General features: G+C 35.8%; 1 protein-coding gene across 3 annotated transcripts in view; it reads right to left on the bottom strand.

The window, feature by feature from the left end:
* Positions 1–24,038, bottom strand: part of CNTN1 (contactin 1) — a 313,544-nt gene that overhangs the window by 207,696 nt on the left and 81,810 nt on the right. For all 3 annotated transcript variants that reach the window (XM_053661968.1, XM_053661969.1, XM_037148465.2), the window contains exon 2: positions 17,674–17,718. The gene's annotated coding sequence lies outside the window, so the exon portion shown is untranslated. The remainder of the gene's footprint in view (positions 1–17,673; positions 17,719–24,038) is intronic.

Genomic DNA, 24,038 nt, shown 5'->3' with positions numbered 1-24,038 from the left:
TGTCTTGTTGGCCCCTGGCCAATCCTCCAGGTTCATCATGTTCTCCTTTCAGCTTCCTTCACTATATCCCAGCACTCTGGCCATCTCTCTGCTCATCCTAGTTTTAAGATACAAGACTCCCTCTGTCAGAAATGACTTTTTCTTCAAATATTTGCTTTGTTAACTGACTAATCTTTCAGGCTATATCTATTTTTTCAAACTAGGATTTTTTTCCTGCAATTTATTCTCACAATGTTTGGTAACTTTCCTTTATAGTTTATTAGAATTATAATTAAAAACACTTTTGTAATCATTTATTTACTGCCTCATTTTTTCACTATAATGTAATTTTTGCTACAGCAAAGAGCCTATTTTTTTTGTTTGCTTCTCATTTATCACAGTCTGGTGTATATCACTGTGATAATCATCTAGAGGGTATCAAATATCTACTTAATGCATGGATGAGTGAATCAATGACACAGTGTGTGCTTGTAAGATCTTATAGGATCTAATTCTTTAAGTTTGAATTATCAGTTACTGGTTTAAGATTGATTAGATTAAACTGAGCTTCCTGACTTTGAATGAATGGTTCATTTCAACTTTAAACCTTTGGCTACAGATACTTATGCATTACACTTCTCTCTAAAAATTTACACTACTTCTCTCTGTCTCAGGATTTTGCCGCCTTAGATCGTGAAGTTTGTATGAGTCAGCAGATTGACTAAATGTTTACCCATGCTGAACAATCTGCTCTGACTTTGTCTCCAGACTCATTTATTCTTAAGTGGGGAAGTTTTCTTATCTCCACAACTCTACTTATGTCCTGACCTACATGAATTCTCTGTTGTCTTCAATTCCCACTCAGGTTCAGCCTCAGACAGAACACTGATTAACTGTGATTAATTCTAATAACTACATGCTGTTTTTACTTTGCTTTCTCCAGGGAGATTGCCCTCAGCCCTTTGGGAATTTTCTTAGCTGGTTCCTAAATGCCTTGTAGTTTCAAGGCTGATGTCTCTAAATCTGGAGTGGAGATGGCCCCCAGAGATGCTGAAACACCCTTGTGGCTTTAACTTTCCTGGCTTCTGACTTCCCGGGATGTGATCTATTTCTGTACTCTTATGATTAAGCTAACACTTTCCTTCCTCATAAGAATCCAGAAAAACTCAATTGCTAAATACACCTATTAATATTTTTTAAATTTAATAATTTTACAAATATTGTTTAACAGTAGAAAATGTTATTAAAAAATTAAAGGGTATTTTTCTCTTAACTTGTATTCCCCTCTTTCAAATATGTTTTTCTTACTCTCCCAATAAGCTGTAAAGAAAGACAGAGGCAGAGTATCTAATGGTTGAAAGCATAATTTTTTTTCTTACACTCGGGTTTAGTATCATGTTTTATACTTACTGGCTGTTTGTCCATAGCCAAGCTACTTAAGCAACATAAACTTCAATTATTTATCAAGTGAAAATACTAATAACAATCACAGTGCCTACCTTATTGGGATACAGTGAGGGTTAAGTGAATGAAAGAATATGAAAAGAACTTACCTAGTATACTGCCTCAAAAGAGCTAGGGTGAAAGGTTACTAGTTGTTGCATAAACTCTATAAGCTAGCACTGTGCTTCATGCTGCTGGGTCAAGGGATCTAGCGCAGAATATGTATAAAATAAGTTCACAATAAGTGCCTATTGCCTGATTGATTGATTGATTGATAAAGTCAACCAGATTTTCAGAGTCTTTTTGTTTTGTCAGGTCTTAATGACTTTCTCCCACTAAGAGAGCCATTTGTTACTTTCTACCAAAAATTATATGAACACAAGATTAATGTGTTTACTGAATTTTATTTATTTATATCATTAACTCCTTCTAAAAGAAAAAAACATCTTTTTATCATGGACTTAAAATAAATTAGATATTAGAAAATATGATCCTATCTTATAATTTGTCATGGTAAAATAAATAATTTTAGTGCAAATTCTAGGAAGTAATATATTTTATTATGTATACATTGTTAAGTAACTATTCAATAATAGTAATTATTGTGCCTACAAATAGCCATTTGTATAAAACATCAAATAATAGATTTTATTATAGGCATAGATTCTATTTTATATGCATAATCAAATAATTAGGGCTCACAAATATATAGATTTATTTGTTCCAGGCCCTTTCCTAAGTACTTTACATAATTTATCAAATCTAATAATTCTGACAACCAACCATACAATGCCTTGTTTTCTTTCAACAATGCTTCAGTAACCTAAGAGGTTATATGCATAGACTTTACTTTAACTTAATGATGTTCATTTGTAAATATATATTAAACAGTTAAAAGATGAGTTAACATGACAATGGGGTTTGTGTCATATTGTTCTCAGCTTCTGCCTGGAAAGGGTTGTGAATGGAACCTGGGCGTGATGGTCTGGCCCCAGACCGCACTGATCCAAGAAACCATCTGGCATCGTTTTCCCTCTGCCTGGAGAACTTCCTGTGCTGTTACTTATAGCACAGGTCTGAGGGCAATGAGTTTGTTTAGCTTTTGTTTATCTAAAAAAAGTCTTTATTTAGTCTGAATTTCTTTTTTTACATATAATTTATTTATATTTTTAAATATATTTTATTGATTATGCTATTACAGTTATCTCATTTTCTCCGCTTTATTCCCCTCCTCCTTGTACCCCCCTCCCACCTGCATTCCACCCACCCCATGTCCATGGGTTGTATATACACGTTCTTTGGCCTCTCCATTTCCTGTACTATTCTTAACCTCTCCCTATCTATTTTGTACCTACTATTATGGTTCTTATTTAATTTATTTTTAGAGAGAGGAGACTGGAGTGAGTAAGAGAGTGAGAGGAACATTGATGTACAAGAGGAACATCAATCAGCGCTCTCTCCCACGCCCCCACCTGGGGACCCAGACTAAAACCCAGATATGTGCCTGATGGGGAATGGAACTGGTGATGTTTTGGTTTGCAGAGTGACACCCAACCCACTGAGCCACACCAACCGGGGCTAGTCTGCTTGTCTGAGAGATGACTTTGCTAGGTGTAAAATTTTAAATTGATGTTTTTTTTCTTTCAGTGTTTTAAAGATGCTGTTTTTTTTTAAGATACATGTTTTATGTTTGGGTTTAGAGGGAAGATTTTTTTCAAGCTGGGTGGCTTCAAAAAAAATCAGTGAATGTGGGCACAAGTATTTGAGATTGATTAAGAAAATGGAATAAGTATAGGAAAATAGAGAGTAGTAGATTAGTTCATCTCATTCACCTCATTCTTTCCACCCCTGGCTCTCTGTCACACATTTACTGAACCTTTAGTTGGACATCTCTTCAACTGGTTATTTTAGACACAAACTATTTTCTTTACTTCTTCCTTCTCTGTCCATTATGTTCCAGTGATTTTTTTTTTGCCCGTACAACATTTTTATTATTCTTTTTCACAGATTAAAAGACAAAAAATCCCTTCTGACCTCATTTTCTCTTCTTAGGTCTTTTTATCCATGCTAATAACAAGATCTATCATGAATAATGAATCCAAACTTACATCTTCAGACAATTTTTTTTTGGAGCTCCAGGCCCATCAATCCTCTCATATACTTTATAATTTTACACTTGGGTAACTAACAGGCATCTCAAACTCAGGCAGTCCACTGCTGAGCTCTTGACTTTTCTCCCAAAATTTAGTTTCTCCAATCTTTTTTATTCCAGTTATTTACCAGTCTCTACTCATCTGCTTATATTAGAAACCTAAATGTGATTTTTTTCTTCCTCTATGGCCACTAGCTCATTGGTTTGTACTTGGTAAATATCTGTATTAAATCTGTCTACTTCTCTCTCTCCTCATGGCCATTAACCTACTCCAAATAATCATTACTTTTCTTACTCACAGTATCACAATAACCTCCTAAAAATTTCCCTGTGTAATCCATATAAAATACCCTACCACAGCACCTAGAAGGATTATGTATATATAAATGTAAATATGTATATTTAATGTAAATATCATTATATTACTTATTAACATTACCTAGTGTTTTCCAACTGCAATTAGAATGTTACGCTACGTCCTCAATAGAACATAGCAGCTCTGTATCATCTTGTGGTATTCTCCCCTCATCACTACATTTTAGTCACTCTGGCCATTAACCTGTTCTCTCCTAATGCCCACATTCTGCACACTACCTCTTAGGCTAGAATGCTTCCCCCCAGCTCTTTTCTTAACTTCATCTCAGATTAAAATTTACTTTTTCTTGGAAATGTGCCTGATTATCCTCCTACCCTTTCCACCTTATAGGTTAGGTAAGTGTCTTGTGATTTATTATCACAATATATGTACTTTTTTCTGGGTAGTATTTATGGTAATGATAATTAAATATTTATGTGTATAATTTTTAATTTAATGCCCAACTCTCCTGATGGCAGAGATCAAATTTGTCTCACCTACTTTTTCATCCCTATTATTTATCATGGTATTTGGCACATAGAGGATGCCAAGATTCTTCTTAATTCACAGATGAATGAATCAGTGGCACAATTTGTGATTTCATTAGCTATTAATAGGACTGATTCTTTGAATGCATAATGGACAATTGTGGTAGGGTTGGCCTCATAGATCTGGGTTGCCTGCTTGCAAATAATTCATACTCAACTTCAAATCTTTGGCTACGGAGTGTACATCTTTAGTTACTTTCTAAAATAGCTGTTCTTTTGTCCAGGATTTTTGCCACTTTGGCTTACCACATCTGCCTTGATCTTTAATTCCACATTGATCCTTGACACTATCACCCTGACCTCTTTTATGTACACTGTGTAACCTGTTCTGACTTTGTGATCAAGCTAATCTTCACTTAAGTGAAAGAGTTTCATCTTCTCTATGACCCTACTTAAGTCCTGTCCCTCCCAAATTTATTTTTGTCCCAGATTTCCAACTTGTGTCTCAGCTTAAGACAGAGCATTCATCAAACATTATTAATTCTAGTTAGTTCCAGCTTGATTCCTTCATTCTGTTTTCATGGAAAATCTCGCCTTGGTCTTGTGTGACTGCTGGTCCCTGGTGGTCTATGCAGTGCTTTCAAACTCTACATGACACACGTGGAAACCTACTTTAAGTCACAAATTCCTAGGCCCTACTCTAAGAAATTCTTATATATAATATTCGGGGTGAAGCCCCCAAAGATGAATTTCTACCAAGATCTTGGGTCATGATGATACTGATAATCATGGAATTATATTTTAAATAGCATTATTCAAAGAGTTTGAGGCAAGTTTGTTAAGATCTGGTATATGTTTACTGTCTGAGGATTTGAAAAGGCAGTTAATTATTTTAACTTTTCTCAGATCTGTCCATTACAATGGAGGCCTCTTCCTTTCTTTTTATTAAGCCATCAGCTTTTTATATAAGCCATGAAGGCTCCTCTGCTTAGCAACTCTTTTCTATAACAAACATGGATGCTTGTGCTTTCTTTTTTTATATATTTATAGTGTATAATTTTATTCTGCTAATTGGTCATTGACCATAGTTAAATTGTTTTTTATTAGGAGAAGATCTGCATTTTAGTAGTTAAATATATAATGTTTCATATACTGTATCCTGGAGTTTGGTGTTGGGTCAGACATTTATTAGCTGTAAATTCAGTTTATTTATCTGTTACATTAAAAAAGATAATAGTTAAATTAATAGTAGCTGTGTCATTACCAATGGTGCATTGATTGGTTTAGTAAAATAATTTGGAAAAACCTTAACACATTGTCTGCCACACAGAAATGATAAAACTGTATACTATCATTGCAGAAAAAAACCTAAAACTGGCACTATAATTTATGCTTCTGTTTACTCCAGAGCATGTAGTGTAAACCTGGCACAAATTAGTGATCAATGAAAGCTTAAAATTATGACTTAATGTCTGCCAGAAAATTAATAAGTGTAGTTTGTTTAAATTTTTAATAACACTTGATTCAGTCAGGGTTCTCCAGAAAAACAATAAAGCCAAAGAATACACACACACACATATATATAGTATAGAAAATATATGTAAACTATATAGAATATATGTATAACATATAGCAAAAATATGTATAATATATAGAACATACATTTTTAGTCTACATATATTGAATGCATTTTTAGACTACATATATTGAATGCATATGCTTATACATTTAAAGAGATTTATTTTAAAGAACTGGAGAGTGAATGTGAAGCTGGCAAGTAAGGAATCCCTCAGGTGGGCCAGGGGCTGGAAAGGAGGCAGGAGTCGGTGCTGCAGACTGGAGGCAGAATTTCTTCTTCTCTGAGAAACTTCAGTGTTTTCCCCGTAAGGCCCCCAAGTGACTGGGTAAGGCCCTCCTACATTAGGGAGGTAATCTGTGTTCCTTTAAGTGAATTGATTTTAGATGCTAACCACACCTTACTTTTATACAAACGGCTTTATAGTAATATCTAGATTAGTGCTTGATTACATAACTGGGCACTATAGCCTAGCCAAGGCTATACATAAAATTACCCATCACAACTGCTTTATGCCTACAAGACAGAAATCAAATTTTCTGTTGGTGTATTCTCCATTATTCAGTTCAGTTTCTCTCTCGTAATTCTTCTCTCCACAAAAGTGAGTGAGACTCATTTTTCAGTTTCCATCACTTTGCAAAGCCTTCATCTTCACCGGAAGTACTTCCCTCTCTGCGCTCTCAGAGTCAGCGTGACTGTCCTGCGTCCCTCCTGTGTTACATTTGCTGTGCACATACTCGTTTTTGTTGAGTCTGCCTTGATTGCAGGGACTATTGTTCCTTTTTTTCTATCCCCTATACAAACTTTTCATCATGGCATTCAAGAACCATTTGAATTTATTAAATCTACCAGCAAAAAGTTTTAAATACTTGTTTTATTAATGATGTAACACGCAGGTCCATTCATTTGAAGGGACAACATTTTTAAAGTGTAACATATTGGCAGATTGCCCATTCTTTGTTTTAAAAACGATATGATTCACTAAAAATTCAATATTTAACAAATAAGATATTTAAAATTTTTAGTAAAATATCGTGGATAAAATACCAGGGAGGGCATATTTTTATGACAATATTATGGGTTGTTTTGTGTGTGTGTGTATGTTGGCTTATTACATTTCTTCTTATTTTTATATCGCGGTTTTTCCATTACCATTGAACACCCTTATGCTCCCCTCCCCCGATGAGTTATTTTATTTAAATAATATATTTTCTCACCAGCCACTCAAAAGAAAAAGCACACTTGTTCATTTTCAAATTCAAGGGGCAAGCTATAAAACAGCAGGAACTGAGGCTATTCAGCCATCCATCTATCTTGAGAGGAATAAAACACTATTCCACTCTGTACTGGCTGGCACGACTCTTCACCAACAACCCACTCTTTAGATATAAAAACAAACTGGCCTTTGTGTTCTGTTCATGCTGTCACCCGGGCACTTCTCTCAAAGCACTTCAGCAACACAAAAATAATGCTGCTCTAACAGGCATAGTTTTAAAATATTTATGAAAAGTGTTGCTCAAAGAGCATATTTATCTTACTTGGCTTTCCCATTGGGCAATAACAGGGATATTAAACTAAACCTCCTATTTTGTCAATATTTTAAATATTTTTCATATAATCTAGGTAGAAATTCTAAATTGTGGAACATTTATTAAATATGTATAAAGAAAATTATTGAAAGTTATTCTTATGAGATTGCTCCTTATTCCACCCCCATGCAGGTTTTATGTTTCTAATCTAATAGGCACAGATGTGAACAACAGAAGCAATAATGTGTTATAGGTGAGATGATGAAAATAAGGACTCGATTAGAGAAAGTCACAAGGACTGAATGGTATAATCTCCCTGAGAATGTAAGGAAGAAGGAGATCAGAAAAGTTTCCTTTAAACTGAATGTTGGAAGAGTAGATATTTTCCAGAAAAATAAGTTGGGGGACAAGGGAATTTTTCAGGAAGAGAAAGTCACATAAAAGAAGCACTTAGGAATGACAGAGCTTGGCTTATTCTGTGTAAAGCAGGGCTGTCAAACTCATTTTCATGGGGGGGGGCGCAGGGTACCACATCAGCCTCATGGTCGCCTTCAAAGGGCCAAATGTAACTTCACTTCCTTAACAGTTAAGGAGTACTTACATTTATACAGTCCTAAAATTATCTTGGCCCTTCGAAAGCAACGACAAGGCTGATGTGGCCCCCAATGCAAATGAGTTTGACACTCCTAATTAAAGAATTGTAGATGGTCTCCTTTGCTGTACAAAAACTGTTTATTTGACATAGTCCCATTTTTTTAAAAAGACGATTTACTAAATAGAAGAAGATATTTTCCAAATGCCATACCTGTTAAAAAGTTAATATCCAACCAACTGAGCCACATTGGTCAGGACACAAAATTTCTTTAAAAAATATTAGTAAATTGAATCTAGGACTATATAAAAAGGATAATGTATCATAACCAAATGGAGTCTATTCAGAGAAATGAGAGGTTTATTAGTATTTCAAAGTCAATGTAATTTCCCATATTAAAAAATAAAGGAGAAAAAAATTTTTAAATGTTAATATACAAAATTTAAAAAGAACTCAAACAAATCAACACCAAAACAAAAATCCAGTTTAAAAATGGGCAGAGGACACAGACACTTCTCCAAAGAGGATATACACATGGCCAACAGATATATGAAAAGATACTGAACATCACTAATCATCAGAGAAATTCACTTTAAAACCAGAGATATTACCTCACACCAGTCAGAATGGCTATCATTAATAAATCGACAAGCAAGTGCTGGCGAGAATGTGGAGAAAAAAGAACCCTCGTGCACTGTTGGTGGGAATGCAGATGGGAGTGGCCACTGTGAAAAAGAGTGTGGTGTTACCTCAAAAAATTAAAAATAGAACTGGCCTTTGGCCCAGTGATTCTACTTCTGGATATTTATCTACGTGAACAGATAAATGCATTTAAAAGAATAAATGCACCCCTCCATTCATCACAGAATTATTTACAATTGCCAAGATATGGAAGCAACCTGAGTGCCCATCAATGAAAGAGTGGGTAAAATACATTACAAAAATGAATGAATGGATAAAAAAGTGGTAGTACACATACCACCGAAGGTTACTTAGCCATAAGAAAAATAAAATCTTACCATTTGCGACAATATGTATGAACTTAGAAGGTATTAGGCTTAGTGAATGTCAGTCAGATTTTAAAAAATCATATGATTTCATTTATATGTGGAATGTAAAAATATTAAATAAAAAAACAATACTGAACCAGACCCATAGATACAGAAAACAGGCTGATAGAAGCCCAAGGGGTGGGGAGCTGGGGACTGGATGAAAAAGGCAAAGGGATTAAGAAGTTCAAATGACTAGTTACCAAACAGACACTGGGATGTAAAGTACAGCATAGGAATTATAGTCAGCAATACTGTAAAAACTATGTACTTGTATGGTGCCTTGTGGGTACTTGAAATGACAGAGAGAACACTTCACACAGTATATGATTATCTATTCACTAAGCTATACACATGAAACTAATACAAAATAATATTTAATATAAACTGTAAGTGAAAACAAAGAATGGTGGAGAAAGCTGAGCCCAGTTCTATCTCCTTTCTGCCCAAATCCCAGCTCACATGTGTTTTCTCTAGATATCATTCTCTTAGCACGCCATCCTCAGCTGAACTCTCTCTCAGTCTCCACAGGCAGCACCTCAGTGCCTAACACTTAACTTGTTCCTAATAATTCTTCATGTTAATTTCATCCTCTTCTCTGGATGGTGTAATATTTGATGGACACAACCACATTTTAGGTCGTTTCTCATCACCCTTCACTAACACAATCATCTCTCCCAGTGATGAACCTTGGACCATTGTTAGTGTGGGCAGGTTATTTTATGCTATGTAGTGCATTTTCAGAGTCAGTTCTTACATATCTTGACAAAGTGCTACCTGTATGTCATTCTACTATGAGTACTCTGTCGGCCTGCACCAACTATGTACTTAACAGGCATCTGTGGAAGTTAAAAATCATGATGTATGTAAATGAACATAACAGGCCTTAGAGTAACTAAATATGGATATATGATTATTATATCTAAAGAAATAATCTACTTGTATTTCTTAGTTCCTACCAAATTTATCCATCAGTTAATATGATGACTAAATCAATGTTCCTTTTTCAAAAGAAAAAGTCACTGCCCACGTGTGGTTTAAACAGACCTGGTAGGGAAAAGGGTGGAGCTTTGGGCTCAAAGAGCATCAGTTAGTTGAGCACTGGAAAATTCACACCCTAGTACCTAATTCGGGAAGCACGGAAAAGTAATTGAAGGGAGCAATGACTCTGCCTATATGTGCAGCTGGGACAAGGTGATAAACCATTTCTGAAGGCAAAACAATGGCATGGATTTAAGCAAAATCGAAGGTAACTATTGCCATTTTAAAAATGATCACCTTTTGTATGTCAATTATACCCCAATAGAAAAGATTGTAATGACCAACATTTCACTTGTTAAAATGTAAAAATGAAGCAGTTGACAAACTGTATATACATCATATGCATCATATGTAAAAATAATTTTAAATTTGTCAACTATAGCATTTAAAAGGGTAGAAATGATGAATTCTAGCTATAATAAGTAATAAAAATGGTTTTAACAATATAAAATAATTAAAAATTTAATGAAAATGTTCTTTCCTTGCCACAGCCATAGACTAGTGAGGGCCTCTTTTACTATCTGTGTCTAAAATAATAAAGGCAGAAAGTCATTCTGTGGAGGCGATCCTAGGCTGGCTGAGAATAACAGCCCAGTCCTTAATTGTTGCAAAGAAGCCTTAAGTTTGTATTTAGATCATTGTTAGGAAATAGGAAGAAATTTTTATGGGATCTTTTAACACAGAATACATTTTAAAAGAAGCTTCAGAAAGAGCGAGAAGGATTTATGGAGAAAAAAGAGATTCACTACTTCCCCCGTCCCCTCTTCTGTTGGGCAGTAGTAGCAGGAGGAGAGGTAGACAGAAAACCCTCCCTTGAGATTTGCAAGTAAGTGATTTTGAACTTGTAGTGTTGACTCTCCTTTCCTACTTACAGGTTACTGAGCAGCAGATCTTCCCAGTGATGCCAGGGCCTGGGGACTTGCCATTTGGATGCCAAAAAGCACAGAGTGGGAGAAGAGAGCAAAGTCCATACTAGTCTCCCATGCACTTTAGTGATGCACAGAGAGAACTGTGAGTTTCCCGCTGGTTTAGATAGTCCACAGACTGTAGTTGGAGGCTCTGGCCCAGGGCTCAAAGTCTTGTGAGAGATATCCTGGTAGAACAAAGCGATGCCAGCATAGAAGTGGTAACAGCTCACTTGGGGTAAGAGGGGAACATGGCTTCCTAACCATAGATTGCTCACTTCAGGAAGCTGTGGAGGAGACTCCCTGGCTCCTGAAGTTCATCTCTGTTACCCTTCAGAGGCAGCAAAGAACATCAGATGATATGACAAATGCCGAAGACCAACGAGGGGGAGGTAGGTCTTCAGAACAAGAGTCCTACATGTTGTACAAGTCTGTCATACTCTAGAATTTGTGCCTGTGAAAGAATCTCCGAAGCACAGTGAGAGAAATGTCACCCTTTTTCTGTTTCACGAATGCAATATAATCTGACACTAGTTTCATCAGCAGCTGGGACACTCTGGGGTGCTTACAAAATTTTTCTTTCTAAACATATAATTATGTAATTTATAAGAATTAGTGTCAAGTCAAACGCCTATCACCCCACATTTCTACAATTATATTTTCAAGTTTAATAGCGGAATTTTGTATTGATTTCTAAAACATTTTATCTTGTTGGCTTGAGCTCATTTTAATAATTGTTGCAATAGGTTTGGGTTTGGGTTTGGGTACCAACTCTGTCATTGAAAATATTACCTACCACGTTACATAATGGCAATTTGTTGTTATATTTGACTTTAATTTCCCATGTTTGCAGTGCATTCTATAGAATATGATTTAGGCTACCATTTGCATTGTATAAACCTAGAACTACCACCCTGATGCCAAATCGAACAAAGAACATAAAGAAAAAAATATAGATGTGGCCATAGGTGCTAAATAATAAATAGAATCTTAGCAAATCGAGTTCCAAAAGAATTAAAAGAGTACTCTCTGGGGTGAAAGAGCAGTTTGATGTTAGGAAATCTACACATTTATTGGAACAGTGTGCAGTAAAGAGAGATTTATGAGTAGTGTGGATGGTGGAGAGGAGAGAACACAGAACCTGAGTACTGAGGGGCCGCAGCCACCAGGCTCCCTCAATCGTGAAGTGCAGGCTGTAGACAAGGGCCCTGGGTGGGACTCAAGGGCGAACTTTGGCAAAGTAATAGACTTATACATCAGGGGTCTGAGGTGGTAGTTCAAGATTAGATTGATCAAGAAATGTTAAAGTAGCAAGTATCCATATTCTAAATTTAAAAAGTAAAAATCTCACAAATGTTCATAGCATATTCTTAGCAAAATGTACATAAATATGGAAATGTTTCAAAGATATTAACATTAAATTATTTCTATGTAGAACATTAGAAAAAACTATGTAACCATGAGAAGTGACATAATTATATAAGGTACAACATTAAAATAATGTTTTTGAAGAATCCGTGGCATGGAAACACAATATAAGATGAAGTAAAAATAATAGGATATCAAAATTTATGTATACTTTGTTCCAAAATATCTCAAAGTATTAACAAAAGTTTTTCTGTGAGATACGAGGTTATGAGCTACTTCTATCATTTCCCAAGTTTTTCAGAGTGAGTGTGCACTTTTTAAATTAAAGAGCTCCTCTGATGGAGCACTTAAACATTTATTTGCTCTATTCAGTGGCAAAGTCCAGACAGGCATGTTTCTTTAATACATCTCCTCAGGGGTAGGTTTTTTCTTGTTACGGCCTTAGTTTTTGTTTTTGTTTTCTTTATTATTTTATTTTATTTGTTTTAATATTTTTATTTAATTATTTTTCAAGTACAGTTTTCTGTCTTTTACTCCCATCCCAGCCCACCCCCCGAGTGCTCCCCACCTCCCTCCCATTTCCACCCCCCTTTGTTGTTGTCCATGTGTCCTTTATACTTCTTCCTGTAATCCTTCCCCTTTTTCCCTGAAATTCCCTCCCCTCTCCCCTCTGGTCCCTGTCTGCCTGTTCTCTATTTCAGTGTCTTTGGTTATATTTTGCTTGCTTGTTTGTTTTGTTGTTTAAGTTCCTGTTAAAAGTGAGATCATATGGTATTTGTCTTTCACCACCTGGCCTATTTCACTCGGCATAATGCTTTCCAGTTCCACCCTTGCTGTTGCAAAGGGTAGGAGCTCCTTCTTTCTTTCTGCTTCATAGAATTCCATTGTGTAAATGTACCATAGTTTTTTGATCCATTCATTTACTGATGGGCACCTAGGTTGCTTCCAACTCTTGGCTATTGTAAATTGTGCTGCTATGAACATTGGGGTGCATAGGTTCTTTTGTATTGGTGTTTCAGACATAGAACAAACACTTCAAAAATTTATATGGAACCATAAACGACCCAAAATAGTGGCTACAATTTTGAGAAGGAAGAACAAAGTAGGAGGGATCACAATACCTGATATCAAACTGTATTACAAGGCCACTGTAATCAGAACAGCCTGGTACTGGCATTAAAAACAGTCACATAGACCAATGGAACAGAACAGAGAGCCCAGAAATAAACGCAAGTCTCTACAGTCAATTAATATTCAACAAAGGGGGCAGTAAATAAAATGGATTAAAAATAGCCTCTTTAACAAATGGTGTTGGGAGAACTGAACAGCTACATGCAAAAAAATGAAACTTGAGCACCAACTTACATAATACACCAAAATAAATTCAAGGTGGATAAAATACTTAAATATAAGCCATGGCACCATTAAAAGTCTTAGAGGAGAACATTGGCAGGAAAATCTCAGATATTTCATGCAGCAACATTTTTTACTGATATGGCCCCCAGAGCAAGGAATGTAAAGGAAAGAATAAACAAATGGGATCTCATCAAAATAAAAAGCTTCTGCATGGCTAAAGAAAACAGTATTAAAATAAAAAGAGATCCAACTGTATGGGAAAACATATTTGCCAATGATACCTCAGACAAAGGTTTAATCTCCAAAATATACAAAGAACTTACACAACTCCACTCTAAGAACACAAGCAACCCAACTAAAAAATGGGCAAAGGACTTGAACAGACACTTTTCCAAAGAGGACATACAGAGGATCCAGAGACACATGAAAAGATGCTCAATATCACTAGCTACCAGAGAGTTGCAAATTAAAACCACAATGAGATACCACCTTACACCAGTCAGAATGGCTATCATAAACAAAGCAACAAACAACAAATGTTGGAGAGGTTGTGGGGAAAAGGGGACCCTACTTCACTGTTGGTGGGAATGCAGACTGGTACAACCATTATGGAAAACAGTATGGAATTTTCCCAGAAAACTAAAAATGGACCTGCCTTTTGACCCAGCAATTCCACTGCTAGGATTATATCTTAAGAATGCCCTTAGTTTTTGAGTGTCGTCATTGAGGGTCCTGGCTCTGAGAGACTGGTTCTGAGAGACTGTCTCTCAGACTCCAACTCCGGCTAGCCACAGGCTTCATCTTCTCTTCCCCGCTTCACCCTTGCTTACTACCTCAGGGTTGCTACTTTCACTTTGTTTTTGTCCTTTTTGGTTTCTTCTTACCATTTCAGAAAAGCATTTTCTAAGTGTTATTTTTTTAGAGTTGTTTTAATTTTAACAGCTGCCAAAAAGGGAACTCTCCATATATTTTTAAACCCACCCAAGTTCATTCTTAAAAATTGAAATAATACATTTCATTGCCTATATAACAAGGACTTTACACCTTAAGTAAAACTGTTACCAAAGTACTAGCTTTTCCATTAAACATCTAAATGCATTTAACAAGTACTGTTTTTGATGACACCCATGTCAAAAAAAGCAGGAGACCACAGATAACATGCTGGATACTTTAAATCCCTGTCCTCTAAAAATATACTGATAGCACTGTATAAAGACTCTCCACCAGACTCTGAATGCAAAAAGAATAATCGTCCTGGGAATCAAATTCTAAGAAATTCAAAGCCTACCTTTGTAGTCTTTATACAGCCTTTATATTGTCACTAGACATAATTAGGCTCAAGTATGCATTTAGAAAGTATATCTTCTCTCACATTTATAAGCTAAAGTTCCATATTTTCTTGATAATACTTATGAGCAATCATAATCAACTCAAATAACTGCATATGGTGTCAAAAGGATACTAGACTTACTGGGGTGGTTGTTTCACAAGTTATATTAGTTTCTAATCACTATGCTGTTCACCTTTAATATAATATTGTACATCAATGATAATTGAAAGAAAAGTAAATCTGGATCCACTCCATCAGAAGACGTAATCCCATTTTTGTGCTTCCATGTTAAGGAATCACACTATGCTGTAATACTTTGTTTACACATTTTTTATTAGACTGGGAACATCTTGAAAAGATAAGTCATAGCTACTAAAAGTATTGTGTTAGGGCCGGAATTTGCCACTGGATTTACCTACTGGACAAGTATTTGAAAATTTACCCTGAGTAAAGATGTTTACTAAAATGTAAGAAGGTTATAATTCTGTAGCATATATAATTTCAGCCTTTATTTTCGTATTGGAAAAAAAAACCTGTTATAGTATCATAAAAACATTACGGTACTGTAGGCCAATATTACTGAGAGACATCACTCCAAATGAAGTAACTTAGAGCCTAAGTAGAGTTTCCCTTCTTTTTTTTCTCTCCCTGCTTATCATATTCCTGTTTCATTACACAGTAAATGAATAAGTGTTTTGATTCTAAAATAAAAGTAATTTTAAATTGTACTATACCTGAAGTATTGTTGACAGGATAATGATAATGCCCAACAGAAAAAAATATGCTTCAAGTAAGGGAAGTAACATTGTCTGCATTTAAAATAAGTGTTTTCCATTTACTTACTTTTAAAAATCAAAATTATATCGTCAAACAAAGATCCCAAACAAATAAAATCTTTGAGAATTTAGTTAGGCATAGAAAGCAAGATTATTATACAGGTTTCACCATCTGACATACACTGTTCAGTCTTACATAGCCCTGACCGTGAACTGAACCAATGATCTTTCATTCTGTGGGACAATGCCCCATGGGTCAGGGCTGTGCTCACTCTTTCATAGTAAACTACCCACTCTAAAGTCTTTAATAAATACAGCTAATAAAATTAGGACCCAATAGTCACCTCTTTTTTTCACTTAACTTACTATACCCTATAGGATATAGGAATGTTAAGTCCCCATCAATACTTCCAATGCAAAAGAGAGAAACCAACTGCATTCTACTCTCCAACAAAAAAGTTTGATTTTTTTAAACCTTTTTCCATAGGAGAAAACTTAAGATCATCTCTGTTCTTCCTTTTCCTTTTTTACCCCATTGATCATTACAAAAGCTGTCACATTTGCTTACTTTCACATTTCTGGCACTAGTATGCCTCCCTATTTCCACTGCTTCTAGCACAATCAGGCCGTCACTTCACGCCTTGACAGGACTAGATACTTGTCAACATCCCTCCTAATTCTAGTATTTTTATTGCTGTTGTTAATTTTTAAAAACTGATGCCCTGACAGATTATTGATTCTTATAGTCAACTACAACAGTAAAAATTTAACTTAGCACTTTGCTGGTAGAAGACATTGGTGATGCAACTAGAACATTCAATTTTATCCACTAAATATACCTGTAACCTTTTAACCTTGGTCTGCTCTGGCTATATAGTTTTTATTACATTTTAATCAAATTCTTTTCATTCCAACTTGTCACTCTAGGAGAATGTATATCTATTCATCATCTTCTGTGCTTTCATTAGTGGTCTTCATATAGCAAAGATTTCCCTTATTATCTCCTCAATCCAAACTTCACCAAGTGCAGCTTAACACTCATCTTTTCAAGGTAGTTTAACATAGTGGGAGGAAACCAAAACATGGGTTTTAGATAGATTTCAGCTGGTAAGTACGCCACTGAGCAGCTATATAACCTTAGACAAGCCTCAGTTTCCTCAGCAATTAATAATAACAACAATAATAATACCTTCACTTTATGAAATTAGATTATAGGACATAAAGCATATATAAAACATTTAGGAGAATGTCCGAATTATCACATTAAGTAAACAGTATTGTTACTGCCATTGACATTATTATTATTGTTATTTTTGTTAATTTAAGGAGATGTCCCCATCACACCATTTCACAATGATAACTTCTTTCTGCTAACTCAGCAATACTGAGCACTAAACTATTCAGTAATAGTTTGTCTTTAAAGGCTCCATGCATTTGCACAGTGATTTATTCATATGGATATTTTCAGAGTGAATAGTGACAGGTCATTTAACAAGTATTCATTAAATAGTTTATCACATGTTTTGATATTTTTTATAATTGAAAAATATTATGAAATGATAAAATGGAACCAATATTGTTGAATGTCTTTCATAGACCAGAAAGACTCTAGGAGCTCAGTAACTAGAAATATGTTTGAATATTCTATTACATGCAATTGTGTCACATAATTTTATTTCTTGAAATCAAAATATTCACACACACACATACACACACACCAAATAAACGGCTTACCTTAATGTTCTGAATTCAGCTTCAGAAGTGATGCAAAGTGGATATCTATAAATCAATAATGATAAAATTACAGTCAGTTAGCTTAAAGATAAAGAGGTTTCTACTTTTGGCAATTATTTTAAATATTTTTTACAATAAATTAGTTATAGTGTAACCAACTAGAAGTTTGTATTTGTAATTTTGAACGTTACAGAAAATTTTGGCATATTTGTATAATACCTTTACACAATCAATAAATTTATTTTTCTTTAAAAATTTATTTATTTTTAGAGAGGGGAAGGAAGGGAGAAAGAGAGGGAGAGAATCATCAATGAGTGGTTGCCTCCTGAGCGCCCCCTACTGAAGACCAGGTCCTTAACCCAGACATGTGCCCTGAATGGGAATTGAACCAGTGACCCTTTGGTTCACAGGCCTGCACTCAATCCACTGAGTCACACCAGCCAGGGTGCAATCAGTAAAACTTTAAAGATAAAGGAATTTGACATTTCTGTGGCTTGCAAAAACAATCGATAGTTTCTATCTATGAAATATCATCTTATTCAGCATTTATTGAATTGTATTGAAAAATCTTAAGTAAATCCATAATAACACTACTGAGATAGGCTCATTTTATAATACTGAACATGAGACTGGAATTTATTTTAGAGGAGCCTGAATATATACCATATACACTATGTATAAACTGTATAAACAAGGTCTGTCCAGAAAAAGTTCTGCCATTATTAATTAATATAATGGTTTGCCTGACATCAATGTAACCTGGCAACCAAAGCCAGTGGACTGAAGTGCACATGCATGAACAATGATGACTTCACTGTACTAGTCGGTGGGGGCAGTAGATGCCATTGAATGGGCGTGTGCACTGTGTGACTGTCACATTGAAAATGACTGAGCAAGTAGAGCAATGAATCTGCATCACATTTTTTTGCATTAAGCTTAAACATTACTCTGGGGAAACTACTCATATGATTCAGAAGGCTGCAGCTATGGTGATTGGCGGCTTTATAATGACAATGCACACAATCATACATCACATCTTGTGCAGAGTTTTTTGGCAAATCATCAGATCTCCCAGGTGACTCAGCCCCTACAGCACAGATTTGGCACCCTGTGGCTTCTGGCTTTTCCCAAAACTAAAATCACCTCTGAAAGGGAAGAGATTTCAGATTGTGGATGAGATTCAGGAAAATACAATGGGGCAGCTCATAGCGACTGGGAGACTTGTGTGAGGTCCCAAGGTGCCTACTCTGAAGGGGACTGAGGTGTCACCATCCTCTGTACAATGTTTCTTGTATCTTGTATTTTCTTCAATAAATGTCTGTATTTTCATATTACATGGCTGCATATCTCTGCACATATCCCATATGGCTGTTCACATAGTAATAGATGGACAACATGGTAATACGTATTCTCACAGGTGTACATTTAAGCAAAACAAACAGGTAGATCTGAGACATTTGGTAAAGGAAATAAAGTACTTGCAGGCAATCAAATGGAACAAATTCAACACAACTTCAGGTGTTTAGATAAACTGATATTTCAGTGATATTAATAACAAAAATTCTGTGTTGAGTTTTATAGTTCATAGAAAACTTGACACATTCTTGCTCAGGTCCTCAGTAACCCTCATGACCATAAATGTGCTCCCTTCTAAATACAAGCAGGGCAAACTTGGTCTGAATTGACACAGAAGTAGTTAAATAAGAAGCTTGTCCCATCAAATGCACTTTCTGAGAACAGCATTTACAGTTAAAATACATAAACAAAGCACATTTATAAGATCTATTTTTCATACTGCTGAATCTTGTCCCTCCCCCAGAATGATGGCAGATATTAATCAAATAACGACACATATTGGTACATAACAATACTATAGTAAATGTCATGAAGAAGTTTCTTATAGTACTTTCAGTGTAGTGGAAATTCTGGTTTAGTCTAAAGAGATCAGGAGAGACTCATAGGGCGTACAATTTTAGCTAAGGGTTATCAGACAAAGACAGAGCAGACAAGGGAGAGGCTGCCCACTTTAGGAGGACTGGCAGGTGCAGTGTGCTGAGGCATGAGGCATGCGGTGCTGGTGGGGAGCAGAAAGAAGGCCATCAGGGCTAAAACTCAAACGGAGGGATGAGGGGGGGGGGAGCGTAAAACGAGAGAGGTTAGGCAGGGCCATGGCAGGCTATGAAGTAGATTGGTCCTTATCTCACATACTACAGGAAGCCAATAATAGTATTCATACAAAGGAGTGAGTTAATAAGATCTCCTTGAAGAGGGGATCTCTGTTGAAGGGAAGAGAAAGTAGAGAAATAGTGAATGTAGGAACCAAGTTCAGGAGGGAGAGATAGTGACATTGACCTGAGTATTTGCTAGATTGAGAAAATAGCTTGTTTTGATAGGTTTTGGGGAATACAGTATAATCTGTGCCTCTTGCTCGAGTGTAAGTTCTATGAAAATTTGTATTTGTTTCACACTGTTACATCCTCTGCTGCAATGCTTTGCACATAGTGGATATTCAAAAAAAGTTTTTAATGAATGAATGAATGGTAGAAAGGGCATAGCAAACTGAAAAGCACAGGGGTTTCATGAAAGGGTGCTATTCACTGTGATAAAAATCATTAGAAAGGACCCAGTTTACAAGTGAAATCATGAGTTTAGATATAGAGAAACTACACTTGAATTGCTGTTACAGATTTAAGTGGAGATGTGAGGTAAGAAATGTCTAAAGCTTGGAAAAGAGATATTGACTGGAGGTATAAATTTGGAATCATAGGAATATCAGTAACATTGACGCAACAGGAGAGGATGCAATATCTATGAGGGGAAAATACATTAAAATGCCAACTGAACATTTGCAGACTCTTACTCTGTATTAAGAACTCTTCTAGGGTTTTACATGTACCAACCCAATTAATCTTTATAATAATCCTATAAAGAATAGTCTATTTTTATCCCACTTTAAAGTTAAGAAAAATCAAAGCACAGATAAATTATACAACTGGCCCAAATTCACACAGCTAGGAAAAGGCAGAAGTAGGGTGTCATAGGCAGAATTCTAAGATGACCTCCAGCATTCCCAACCCTCGGTGTACACACTCTGTACAGTTTCCTATCCTTTGTGGATAGAACCCAGAAATGTGATGGGATATAATTCCCAACACTCAGTTACTAATCAGCTGATCTTGAGTTAATCAAAATTAGCAAGAAAAACAGTTGATCCTTTCTAAAGAAACTGGCCTTCCTGATACCAGAGATGAGCAGTGCGAGAGGCTCACATAAGGGGCTATATTGCAAAGGATCACAGGTAGCTTCCAAGAGCCCAGAGTAGCCCATGGCCAAAAGTCATCAACAATATAGGGACCTCAATCCTACAACCACAGGAAATGAAATTCTGCCAATATGAATGAGCTTGGAAGAATGTACCTCAAGCCACAAATGAGCCCTTAGACCAAACTGAAACTTTGATATCAGCTTGTTAATTCCCTGAGCAGAGGACCCAGCTGAACTTCATGCAGATTTTTGATCTACAGAACTGTGAGATACTAAATGAGTGTTGTTTTAAGACACAAAGTTTACGGTAACTTGTTAGACAGCTATTGAAAACTAAAGTACATAATTCGACCTGGGTAGTCAGTTTACACAGCCTGTGCTATTAAAGACTTAACTATACTGTATATGGTAGAAGAGTTGGGAAAGCAAGCCCTGAAGAATACAGACATTTAAAGCAGGAGAAAATGAACCAGCAGGAGAAAATGAACCAGCAAAGGAGACTGAAGAGAAATAAAGAAATACAGGAAAACCCAAGAGATTGGGGCATGACCAAAGTCAAGAAGGAGGATCTTAGGAAGGAGGGCCTGTGAGTGAGCAAGAACGTGGAATGCTGATGAGAGCAAATCAGAGGAGGAATGAAATATAGTCACTGGATTCAATAAGACAGAGGAGGCTGATATATTGTCTTCTGGTACATTACAAAAAATAGAGTTTGTATTTTAGAAACCCTTTTCTTTTTTTTAATTAAAGGGAAAAATTATGTGATGGGTTGGAAGAAAGAAATTGTTCTCCAGACACATTTTTATTATTCAATATTTTCATACAAAGGAATTATACAGCTTATCCTCAAGAATTAGAGAAACTGTCAATTATGGCAGACTTGAAAAGTAAATCAAGTGAAATATTGTTTTGTTGCAAAATTGAACTGCAAAGATGAATGGTCTCTTATGTGACAGGGAAAATTATGTCCAAGTCATATTCTAAAGAATATTTAATCTTACAAGATGTCTAATGTAAAATAATACAGAAAGATGAGAACAGAAAAGAGAGTCTTTGATTTCCACATCTCAGTTACATTGATCATCTTCACTGCTACCAAGGGAAAAGCATTATTTTCTCCTGAAAACTAACTAAATAAAATCAGATATGGAAACCAAAATATAAACAGCTATTAAATAAATCAATAAGGATCCACTTTGACAAGAATAGAGTACAACTGAGAAAACAGAGTGCACAAAAATAATTAAACTTAGGGCCTTTTGTGCTAACTCACCTAATGAGGTTGCTTTGGGGTTCTCTTGTACAGTACTTCACTATGGTGACTAATTTATGGAAGGCTGAAATAACAATGACCAGCTCTCCTCTCATCCCACATAAGATATTAAAATAACAGAATGTGCCCTGGCTGGTGTAGCTCAGTGGACTGAGCACAGGCCTGTGAACCAAAGGATCATGGTTAAATTCCCAGTCAGGGCACATTCCTGGGTTGCAGGCCAGTTCCCAGCAGGGGATGCACCAGAAGCAACCATACATTGATATTTCTCTCCCTCTCTCCTTCCCTTCCCTTCTAAATATAAATAAATTAATTAATTAAAATAATAAAAATAAAATAACAAAATGTATACTACATTTAAATTGTTAGTATGTGGAGGAGAGATATTTGTCTTCAATGAAACCATTAAGAAAAGCAGAGCAAAGTTCTCTCAGAGATAGTTGACTCATTGTGCTCAAGATGTGATTGGACCATTTTCAACAGCTGAATCTGAAGATAGATTTATATTTTCTCTTTTCAATGATCAAGACAAGTGTCCCATAGAATAGAGACCCCCATGTGAGAATGCAGTGCTAGTGGGTCTCCTGATGGCTCCAAGTCTGATCTCACCTTGTGCTCTCACCTAAGGCCTTTTGTCTCTCATATGAGTTGTGAACTCATATGCTCCCAGCACTTCGTCTATCTGTTCAAAGATGGTTTAGAAGGTCAAGTACAGTCCTTACTCATATTTCAAGATCACCATTCCTTTTGCTGCTCACCCACATTTCAAGGATCTTGAATGTGTTTTACATCCAGTTTATTTTCATGGGTTTGGCTCCTACTTTCAGCTGTTTATGGATGAGACAGGGCTGGCTACCGGAGGTACCATTAATGAGCATGTGATTGTTCCCCTCTGTAAGACACAGCCTGGGTCATTAATTAGCAATACCATCTTCATAGAGAAAAGAGACTTCTGTCTTCCTTGCATCAAATATTTTTAAAAAGAAAAACACACCCTTTGGTGTGATCAGTTATTCCAAGAAACACATCACATTTTCCTACTCAATGAGCCCTGAACCTCGAACCCAAAACAGGAGGCTTCAGCTGAGTGTTTTGACTTCACTTACATTTCTCTTCTGATTCATAGAATTTTCAGATGAAATTTACAATGATACTTGGGGTTTTTTTCAAGAAGGATACTCTATGAAAACATGAGACAAAACAAGAAACATTTTCAAAAAAATTTTGTATTGGATATCCTAAAACCACATCATAGTTTCCCATATTATTGATAACTAAGTAATTTCTTGGCTGACATTTCAAATCTTTCATCTCAAATATTCCAAATCCTTATGCCCTTAAATTTCATATTATTTGTTATTGTTTTCCAATTGAGATGCACACGCAACAAGTTTGTCTATCATCTGTGTAGTACACCTGTCTTACACAAACTATGAGATAGGTGACTTCTTGCCCAGCCTTGGGAACTTCTTATAATGTTCTCTAGACTATGTTTTTTGTGTGTTAAGCTGCATTATACATAAATATTTCACATTGGTTTCCAATTACTTCACATTCTAGTATATTTGAATATGCTGTTTGTTTCGGTGAGTGGTGCACCTGGTATAATAACAGTGCAGAGTATTTCTTCCACATCCCTGTGCTGTATATTCCTTTATGAGCTATTGTCCCCCAAAAGGCAACTTTGAAGCTTTGTAGCACCATGCCTGTAATAGGGTATAAAATACTGTATAGAACATACTTTCAGAAGAAAGATAGATGGTCTGTAATATCTTAGGACTCCATAGTAAATTCTAACCTCAAACTCCTTAGAATTGCTCCAGAACTA

The sequence above is a fragment of the Artibeus jamaicensis genome, unplaced genomic scaffold, assembly GCF_021234435.1.
Source record: "Artibeus jamaicensis isolate MK-2021 breed Jamaican fruit bat unplaced genomic scaffold, CSHL_Jam_final contig_233, whole genome shotgun sequence".
In the NCBI taxonomy this organism is placed as follows: domain Eukaryota; kingdom Metazoa; phylum Chordata; class Mammalia; order Chiroptera; family Phyllostomidae; genus Artibeus; species Artibeus jamaicensis.
Note: the sequence above shows the minus strand (reverse complement) of the source record. Positions and strands in the feature narration are given on the sequence as shown.